Source organism: Coloeus monedula (assembly GCF_965178545.1).
Source record: "Coloeus monedula genome assembly, chromosome: 2".
NCBI classification, from domain to species: domain Eukaryota; kingdom Metazoa; phylum Chordata; class Aves; order Passeriformes; family Corvidae; genus Coloeus; species Coloeus monedula.
Window position 1 is genome coordinate 60,338,204 of NC_138782.1, and position 11,272 is coordinate 60,349,475.

Below are 11,272 nucleotides of genomic sequence, written 5' to 3' on the forward strand. Positions count from 1 at the left end.
GGGTTGCTCCTTTCCCTAGCTCTTCGGCTGTGTTTCCATGCTAAACTGGTCCCTCTCCGTCCCTGGCACATGCGAGTCCCTGACGGGGGTTCCCGCCCGGGGTGCGGAGGGAGTTGGTCTGAAAAACAAAATTTTCCTGCGGGTTTTAGTTTGATTTTAGCAGGTGTCGGGGTGTTTTCTACTCTTCGCTATTTTGTTTAAACTGCGTGCGTGTTCGTGGAAAACGGATTATCCCCCACATCCAAGCGCCGCTTGGTGCAGCCAAGCACGATGGGTGCTTCCGCGGATCCCAGCGCCGGCACGCGCAACACGGGCGCGCAGGGAGAGCGGCTGGAGCAGGAGGGGGATCAGCTCTTCCTTCTAATGTGTCTTAAGCCCAAACCTCGGGGATGCCACAGCAAGGGAGAATCACTTTCAAGCCTTTGATTTTTCCCCTTCGAATTTTCCCTGCCTCAGAGAGATCTGTGGGCAGCAGGGAAAGAAATACAGGGGAAGTGGGCGTGGGACCCGCTGGCGGGCCGCCAGGACGGGGCTGATCAAGCAAGCACCTCTTCAGAGTCGCACCGTGTCTTCTCTTTCAGGTGCCTGCCCTGAAATATTTGCCAAACAGTCGCGGAAGAATTTCAGCTGTAAAGGTCATTATCCTCTTTTATTTTTTCTTTTTTTCCTTTTTTTTTTCCTTGAGCTTTTGTGCCTCTAATCCTCCTACTCAGTCAGTAACGATTGTACCAAATCCATACAGACGATTTCACCATTTCTTCTTACTTCTAATAAGTTTTTCTGTTTCATGTTTCACTAAAGGTTAGGCAGGCTCAATGCCGAAGATTCTGCGATGCTTAATCACATTTTCTAATTCAGTTACATAAAGAATAAGTGAATTAGATTTTAAATGCCTGGAAATTTGTTTCTCGGATGACAGCTGTGACTAAAACCAGAGTTCCTGCAGTAGTCTAATTTCAGGAAATTTTTCCCTTGTTACTACATAACTGGGGGTCGAAGAAGCTATTCTGCTCCGGAATGGCGGGATGAGCATCAATGGCACCGTATTCCCCTCACCTCAGAAACATCCCAGCTAGGGCGCATAGGCGTTGTGCCGTATGCACGACCTGGGGAAGTGCCGTGGACTTCATTCAACTACTTGAAGGAGGAGAGAGGAAGGAGAAAGCCATCTCCTGGGTGGTGTAGGGACGCGTGGCCGGGGCACTGCGAAGCCTGCGGTTGCCCAGTCTCCTGGCCTGGAGCGGCGAGTGGCGAGGGGAGGCGGCACTCGGGACCCCGCGGGCAGGGCGGGTTCGAGGGGGCCGCGGCTGCCCGCGCTCCCGCTCCTCAGTCCAGGTTCCCAGCCCCTCTCCTGTTCCTCAGTCCCGCTCCCGCCGAGGGCGCCGCTGCGGGAAAAGCCGAACGCTGCTGGCAGCAGGAAGCGGAGAAGAAAGAAGTTTCCTTCTAGCGCTAGCACGCCTGAGTTAGCGCAGCCTGTAGAGGGGGTCTCGCAGGAGTCCTGCGGACTGCGGTCCCAGGAAGGGAGGAGGGGAGCAGGCAATGCAGTCTAAGCGCTCCTCCTTAAGGATGACAGTATTGATAAAGAAACCTCTCTAGAGCCCCCTTAATGGTCTGAGAAATCTCTGGTGCATCTAGTCTTACAATACCATCTATTTTCCCTATTCTATAGACAAGAAACTAAGTCATAGGGAGATCAAGTGGTTCCTCTTGTTTAGTCAGGAAATCTCCAGTGGTGCTTTGAATGGACCCCAAAAGTCCAAAACACTCTTTAGTTGCACTAACAATTGTCTGCATTTCCTTTAAGCACCCTGTTACAACCCACCATCTCCTCCTCTTGCAGATAAATTGAAGAAGAGATTCCACCTCCCCCTTTCTCCTTAGTCCTTCCTCACGCTTCTCGAGAGGATTTTCATTGAAGGAGGTTGGTTTGGGATGACTGACAATGGTTTGGGATGGCAATCCAAATTCTATCTTTTCCAATGTTTTCCCCCCGAAGCTTAAATACACTACTATTTCCACATTTGAATAAGTTTTGATAAGAGTAAGTCATTAAAAAGAAAATAATTATTTATAAACAGACAGATGGAGAAAAGACCCTTTTCCATCAATATCCTAAGTGAGATCCTCTAAGATCTAGGTAGATGAACCCTTTTTGGATGGTCACTCCCACTGTTTTCTACTGGTAAAAGCTCTGCCCTTTCAGGAAAGTGTCACTTGGGAGAAAATAGTGCTTGGGAGCTTCTCCAGGATAATAATTAAACACGGGAAACTCCTGGGAAATCAAGTATTTTTCAGTGGTTTTTACAGGAATCCTGATGCATAGCACCATCACATTTACTGAACCTTTTATCTTCATTCTATGTGTTATCAAACATCTTTTGTCTACTCTCCATTTTTGCTTCAATTTCTTCTTTAATGTTCCACTTAATAAAACAAAAAATCATAAAAAGTTACAATTATAAAATTGCAATATTTAGGAATGATGGAAAACCAATTAGACAAGATGGAGCAAAGAGCAGAATTTGTCTGAAAGTTTGTCCTACCATTTGTATACAAAATTGTGTGATGTATATATAAATCAAGTATTACCTAAAATAGCTAAATCATCTGGGGTAAGAAATTTGGGAGTTCTTAGGGTTGTTAGTTAGATTTGATTACTATTTTTAGCATGTAAAACTGTTATGAAATTGACGTGCTAAAAATCTCTTAAAGCCAAATCCTTAGATGAGAGAAATCTGCTTAGTTCCATGAAGGACCTGCTTAGCATTTACCAAATTTATCATGTAATTGTATTTGAAAAAGAGAATTGCATCAGAAATAGAATTAACATTTTGTTTGACAAAAAAAAAGAAAGATAAAAATACTAAGAGACTTTTTTGAGGACTTCCATATTCTATCAGAAAAGGAAACTTCTACTGACTCATGAGGTCTCTTATAAATCATCGGGTTAACAGAATGTCTCTTGTGCATTACAGCTCATGTTGCTGTGGATGAGTTCAGAAACTCTGCCTTTGATCCCGTAGCCATATCACATTGATCCACGAGTTTTTAGAGCTTATAGAGCAGATTGATGGGGCACTACTATTCAGCAGCTAACAGAACAGCTTTTTCAACTTTCACAAAAGAGGTAGCAGATGAAAATTCAAGAAACTGTATATGAAGAATAAAATATACAACTAAAATTTGATAAACTAACCTGCCCTTCTCTAATCCTTGAACGGCAGGATTAGCATATTCCCCAATATCTGCTCTCAGCATCATGTTGCATTGCTGGATCCCACTCTGCCATAAATATTTATATTCCTTGATATCACCCAGTTTGAAAAAATGGATGAAATGCTGAAAAATGAAAATGCTGAAACTTGTTCCAGCTTCACTTTCTTTGCAGCTATCTCTGAATGCTTCTCAGAAGAAATAAGGAGAAAACCATCAGTTTGTTCTTTTAGGTAAGTTTTATTTCAAAAGCACAATCCATATTCTATCATACCTTTAGCCTGAGTGAGTTCTGCAGACTCAGAAATGTGATGGCAAGCAGAATAGAACACAGACAAATATTTTTCAATTAAAAACTCATGAGTTGCCTTCTGCAACAGAAACATTAAGAAGAGTGCTTGCCTTCTCAGTTCCCAGGCTGTGGGAGGGTCACACAGATGGAACAGAGGAGCCTTCATTTCCTCTCTCACCCTTTTAGAGTCCTGCTTTCAGGCCAAAAGTGTGGATCTTCAGAGCAGAGTTACCAACTGAAGCAAACTCCTGCAACATGTAAATTATATTAACAAACATGATAACTATCTACACCACCTGAACAAGTTTCTCCTGCTCCAGATGGTACCTTTGCATTATGACTCTGTGTGGGTTAACAATTTTCAAAACCAGTTTTCAAAATCACTGGAACGTTTGGATTATGCCCATGACTCCCAGACAGACTCCCGCCGCTTGCATCTGTGTGTCTGGGCATGTCAACAACATCCATGTTACAGGCCTGCTTGGTTAGAACTTCTGAGTAGATGCAATGATGAGCAAATGGCATGCAGGAGAGCTGCTGACTCCTGTGATACTTCCAAGAGTCTTTTCCCCTTGCCTCAGATGTTATCTGGGAAAATTCCTAATGCTTCTAGTATAGTTCTGTGTTTTCATACCCCTTTACCTTTGGGGTGAAAGACACCCCAAAATGCAATCTCAGCTTCTCTCAAAAACTCCAAAGCAGTTTGGCATAGGCATTTTGTTCTCCATATGTTTGTGTTGTCTGGACTACTGCTTCATGTCCATCTGGTTCATGATATGCAGCTGTCCTAGAAGCATCAGTCTAACTTCCTTCTCGTTCTTTAGCATGGATGTGATGTTTTTGCCATCCCCCTCTCACTATCAGACACATGTATTCTGCACTCATACCTCAGGAGGACCCGTGACTACACAAGATTTAACAGGAGCTTTAATATAACTGGCTTTCTTTCAAAGCAATTTCCTTCTAATGTTTCACCTGACTTGTTTAAAGTATTCCATTTACCTTAAAGCCCAGAAAACCACATGGTAATCCAAAGTTTGTCAGGAAGCAGAGTAGTTTCTGATTTGGTCATATTGTATTCTTTGTTTTGAACAAGCTCTCTGAAATATGTCCTATTTCTACCAGCACAGTTATAATCTTCAAACTTCAGCAAAGGATCAGATGATTCTTTCATCACCAGGAAGTTTTCCCTCCTCCTGTAGCTCCTCCAACCCAATCCTCTTCTCTGCAAATCTAAAATAACCTCTGTGTATGACAAGGATGTGTCTTTTAGATGTCATAATATTCAGATTGAACTTGCCATTCATTTTCACCCAGCTCTTTGCTTCATGGTTTTGGATATACAAAACTGGATTTTCTGTGGTGAATGTTTGGAAAATCACTTTCTTTTTCACCATGTTCTTACATGTGTAAATATCTCTAAGCTAATATCCAATTATCTAAACAAATACTAAGAACAATCTTTCAAATTCATGTCCCTACATTTTCCCCACGCTCTTAGGCTTGTCACCTGTCCTATATGATACCTTATGGAAGTCCTTTTGCCTCTACCTGCACAAAAGAAATGCAAACTAGAAATAACCTCCAAAATCCATTTGGATTATCTGTTAAAAGTAAAACCCATAAGGAGTGCCATAGTGGAGTTCAAAATTTAGAAGTCTGAGACCAAAACTGCCTAGGGTGCCTTATCTCACCATGATTCGCTGTTGACACTCACTTTATGTAGTCTGCAAGTTTATTGGGAGCTTGGGAAATCCAAGCTTCCTTGGGAAACTAATGTTGCTAATGACTAGGAGCACATCTGCAGATTCAGGCAAGCTGCTGAAAGTCTATTTGCCTCCTTATCTAATTCCTATACTGCAAAATCTCCCATGAAGTATGGGAGAATTTAGTCCATTTAAACATTTGTAACCATATGATAGGAATCTTTCTTGGGTTGTAATTGCAATATCTGTGCTGAAAACACTGGTATACTTCCCCAGTTTTGCATAGATTTTTCTTCCTGTGTAAAATACAAGATGCTGGTTCTAGACTGTGTGGCCAAATTCTTTTTGTCTTCCCCAGTGAATACTGCTACTATTGCACTGTCTGGAAGCTTGTGAGAGCAGACATACCATCTCAGGATATAAAAAAAACCACGTCAGTCGGGCTGGAAGGCTCATCTTAAGATGCTAATTATGCCAGGATAACTTTATCCCTTGAACTGACCTAATCATCACAAGTTCTTTATTTACCAAGCTGAAAAAAGAAACCATCTAAAAGCTAGAGCAGAAACAAGCTAAAAATGCTTCAGTCTCAAGCAATTACCACTATTGTCTTCATGGAAAAAGAGCTGAGAGAGGTTTTCTAAAACTGTCCATGTGTATAAAGGGCATAGTGTAACGTGCTGTCTCTTAGCACTACTCTAAGCCTAATGTACATTATTATGGGTGTGGAAATCTATATTCATATTTAGTTGCTGTGAAGAAGGAATATAGAAGAAAGTATCAACCTGTTTATCATCCTTAATAAATGATGTAATTTGAACTTGACTGTTTTTGATATTAGTCATGAAAGAACTTCTGTAGTGTTCATGGACAAGAGAGCTACAGTTCCAACTTAGTTTATTATTTAGTTCAACTCCACAGGTCACAAGAACAAACGATAACTCCTACATCTTGTTTAATTGGCTTCTTGGCCAATACGTCAATGACTCATTACCCTTTCCATTTTACATGAAGCACTAGGAGTGTTCCAGTGAACATAGCACCACAGTCAATATATTTTAAATACACATGAATAGATCCAACACTAGTAAGTGTCTAAGAGATTTTAGGAAATGAAGATTATCACAAAGACAAAAGACATTAATAGGCACAGCAATACCTTTGATAGCCATCATGTGTGGTGTCACTGTGTATGTGTATAATTCTATTCTGCACTTTGTTTGCATTTTTAAATGTGACAAATGAATTACAGTGATTTCTGCAGAAACAAGTGAAACATTCAGCACCAGAATCAGCACTATTGAATATCAATATTAAAATGTTGCTAATTAGTGGACTTAAGCCATGGACCTTAGCACCTTGAAATTTGTTAAACTTTCTGCTCAAATTGTACTAAAACATGAATTCATAAATAATTAATGTATATTCAAATCTTGCTCCTGGTGATGCCGTGTCAATCGTATGGTTACATCAATAGCTGAGCAGTAAAAATAACTGTGTAACTCTTTTCCAGCATGTAACTACAGGATTTTCAAATATTATTTCATGTAGTAGATAATTATTCTGTACACTTCCAGCAGTCCAAGTCACAGGTAATTTTTTGTCTGGCCTGAGATATTATCCGGTATAATAGAAAAATTTTCCATAGATGTGAAATCACACAATGTCAAAATAGAAAATTATATCACACATGCACAACACTAGGTGTGAAAAGGACAGAAAAGGTCATCTGTTGTAGGAAATCTTCCTGATTTATTTTCAGAGATGGTCTCAGGTTGCTTCTAGGAGCTTCAGCTTGGAAAGAGGGCAGAGGAACTTTCAGAATGGTTAGAAGATTATCCAAACAAGACTTCTTTGTCTATTGACATTACTCAACAACTGCTGTAATTTTGAGCACTTGGTTCAAAGACCTTTGCAGTGAAATGGTAACAGAACAATTGGCTCAAGGAGGTTTACTCTTCTTTCAGCTCTTGAAACAAATATGTTGAATAGTATAACTTGCTTTCTAAGACAAAATGTAGTATAAACTGAAGCTGAATCCACAGTCCTGTCTTGGCCTCTATTCCCTTAGGCACATTGCTCCATACAGAGCTGTGTGGTTCAGAAAGCTCATCCTCAGCGCAACTTGTGGTTCAGGTGTCTGGGACTGCACAAGGTCATAGATCAGCCTCTCCCAGGCAGGAACACTGGCTGCATCTCCCAACTTGACTACCACTGACTGGCTAGGAAAAACTTGTTTATTGTCAGCTTGGAGGCTGAAGACCATATTAATGTTCAGTGTAGTCATATTTTAGCTACCTGCTATGCCCAGTAAATAACTGTGCCTAGTAGTAACATTGCATACAATTCTTCATGCAGAATTTGTGCATGCAGTAAAAGATACCCAAATAAAGTCCTCTTGATAGTTAAAACGTTACAAGGTCACTCAGAAATGCATGCCATGTACAAATTTAAGAGCATGAAAATAAGCCAGAAACTGGAGTCATTAAAAAAATTCCAGACCCCTTTTTACCTTGGCCTCTCGAAAGCTCCAGGCAAAGCTGAACCCAAAGTGACATCTCTCAGGATCTATCAAAATAATGCATTTTGTCAATTCCTCATGCTGTCTAGAGGCAGTAAAGATTACAAACAATTTTTTCACAGGCCTCTAAGAGACTGTTCTGCTGGGGACAGTTTGTCTTCAGACAGTCTTGATTATAAGCAAGATCATTGTAATGTCTGTCTCAACAGTCAGAGGAGAGACTGGCTGTCTGATGCTAGAACTGTCTTTGCTCTGCTTTGCTTTCCAAACCCACCTCTAAAATGCTCCTCCAGAAGTGATCTTTACCAGAGTGAGACTCTAGAAAAAATTCCCTTTAGTCTTTCTTGCTGTCATCCTATTTCATAGGCACCTCATCCAGAGAGATGAGATAATGCAAAGAATACCTCTGTTGAACAACAGAACTACCAAGACTCAAACAAAGCTGCAATTCTGAAGTTCCTAACCCTGCTCTCACATCTGATTCACCATGTCCTTTGTTGTCAGCCCCTCATGTGTCTCCATAAGGATGTAAAGATCACCCTTATATCCTTACAGAACTTTTTACATGCTCAATGAGCGACTGGGCAGGTGAGATGAGCAGAGTAGTCATGTGTTTTCACAGGAAAGAAACTTTCAAGTAACAGAAATCATTTGGCCAATGAAAATTCTGTTCTTAAATTAGCATTAAACTTGTTCTTAAACTAGAGTTATGTGCTTTATGAAATTATATTCTGATTCAACAGAGTTGTTAAATAGATGAGTAATCTCATTGCAGTCAATAATAGAGCAATATAGATTAAACTATCAGCAGTCAGCCAGAACATTTGGTAGGTTAAGGGTAGATTGTGAACAAGTTTTTGCTGGATTGAGCTTGTGTAGCAAGGCTTTCAGTTGTGTGTCTAGCATATCACATTTGCAAATCTACCCCTTAAGTACAGCAATATATAATACAGTATATTTCTTATTTTCTTTTGATTCACTGTAGAGGTTTAACCCAGCTGGCAACCAAAGCCCACTCAGACCCTCACTCACTCCCCCAACAGCAGGATCAGGGAGAAAATCTGAAGGGTAAAAGGTAGAAAACTCATGGTTTGAGATAAAAACAGTTTAATAGGGAAAGCAGAAACTGCGCAAAGCAAAACAGGGAATTAATCCACTACTTCCCATGGGCAGGCATCCCCAGGAGAGCAGGACCCCATCACAGATAAGAGTTACTAGGGAAGACAAACGCCATCACTCCAAAAATCCCCCTTTCCTCCCCACTTTATATTCTGAGCATGATACAATATGGTCTGGAATATCCTTTTGGTCAGTTTGGGCACCTGTCCTGGCTGCGTCTCTTCCCAACCTCCTGTGCACCCCCAGCATCCTTGCCAGTGTGGCAGTATGAAAGCAGAAAAGGCCTTGGCTCTGTGTAAGCCACACTCAGCAGTAACAAAAAACATCTCTGTTATCAGCCCTGTGTTCAGCACAAATCCAAAAAATATCCCCATGCTAGTACTGTGAAGACAATTAAGCAACCCCAGGCAAAACCAGCACAACTGTCCTGTTGTACTTTTAAATAAACAGTTATACTTGAAACTCTTTGATCACTAATGACTCAGATTTTGAGTACAACATCAAGCGCAACAAGATTGTCTGAAACATTCTTGGTTTATTTTTAAATCTTTGTAATGCCCGGCACTGGAAGCAGCTTTTAAATCACCTAGCCATTTAATGTCTTACAGGTGCTTTGAATGAAGCAGGAACATCTATTTATACCTCTGTGAACTGCGAAAATGCACTTAAAGGTATGTGATGACATCTAGCCTTCAGTACCTATAAAATGTCTGTGAGAAGGCATGCAGATGCATAACCTTTGTTATGGATCAGGGAATGATCAGGAAAGACCATTTCAGGCGTCTTTCAGGAACACTGTCTGGATATTAAAAACACTCTTGCTTGCCTTATTTTGCAACATCACGGTAAATCTGCCATTCTCCAATGCATTTGGATTAGTTGAATCCTGTCAATCTACACTGAGCTTTCACAGCTCTTATTTCTCTCATATATTTTTGGTTTTATTGGGAATATCTCTCTGGCCTAGAGCAGGTTCCATGTATTGGTGAAAGTGATAAAAATTTGAAAATGCTTTGGTGTATCAGAGACAGTTTAATTATTTTTTAAGCTAATACATTTCAAACATCATTTCATCATGATTACATGATGTAGAAACATATTTAATGTTCAGTTTCCTTTTCAGAAGTGATTCAATGCCTAGAAGCATTTAGAAGCTTTGAGAGATTTAATTTAGTGTATGTATAAGTACCCAAAAAATATGTTCTTGTGCATGCAGGAATTTTTATAGAAGTTTTTATAGAAGTTTTATATTACCCAAAATGATCCAAAATATCTGCATTATGAATTAATGTGTTGTGGAGTTATGAGAATTTTGCAAGGCGATTCAAAATTTTGCTAAATGATGTCTGCCACTTAGTACTGACAAAAAGGTGTCTGTATCTTTCCATGAAATTTGCCCAAGGGATTAGTGAAAGAAAAAGGGAAAAAAAAAGATCAGTCCTTTGATGCTGGCAAACTAGAGCTAGAGAGCTTATCACACACAAATCAATCAATTCCTCAAAGTGATTTTCTGCGTAAGAAAGTTCTGGCAGAACAACAAAAGAATGGGATAGAGTGAAGATTTGTGTATTTTTATCATCATGCTTACCCACAGAGAGAGCTTACTACGGAACTAAATGGAGAAGCACTAAAGGAGAAAAAAAAATCTACAATCTGTCTAGAAAAGGTTTAAATGGAATTCGTCCCTCCTATTAAAAAAAAAACAACAACTTTAAAAGATCACCAGAATATAAAGTACAGAAACATGGACAGAAAATGAGACTCCTGCTTGCCTCTCCCTGTGCTCAAGCCCTAGACTAGTCAGTCTAGGGGATTCATCCTATTTCAACGTGCAATTTGTCATCAGCAACTTCTCCATACATGTCAAAGAAATGCGTATCACTGCCAGCTGTGATTTGTGCTCTTCTTAAGTTGGAACAAGAGAGAAGCAGCATCCTTCCTTTGTACACATCAACATGCTGCTATAAAATAAAGTGGATTGATATGGATGCAGGTCCTACATGAACTAGACAGGAATAATTTTCCATTCCAGTGCCTTTCTGTACTGTTCCTAGTCATAGGCACATCAGACAGTTATGTCCTAAATCAGCAAATCCAATTTCCTGCTATCTCAGTCCCATCACTATGCGTAATCCCTTTCATGATTAAGCTACTCTTGTTTAAAAGAGCTCCTTGCTCTAAAATAGGGCAACTGCCCCTTCACAGCCCTCAGCACACAATCACTTGATTCTGCTGCTAAATAGATGAAAACATGTCTCTGATGCAGAATGTCTCTGGGAATGCAGACAGGAAACATGTTCACTGAAATAGCTCCTCAATCCAGTGCATGCCCATCAGGCATTGCCACAGCCATGCACTAGTGTCGTCAGAAATCTGATGGAAGCCAAAACCTTCCACAGAAGTCAAAAGCAGAAATGATAC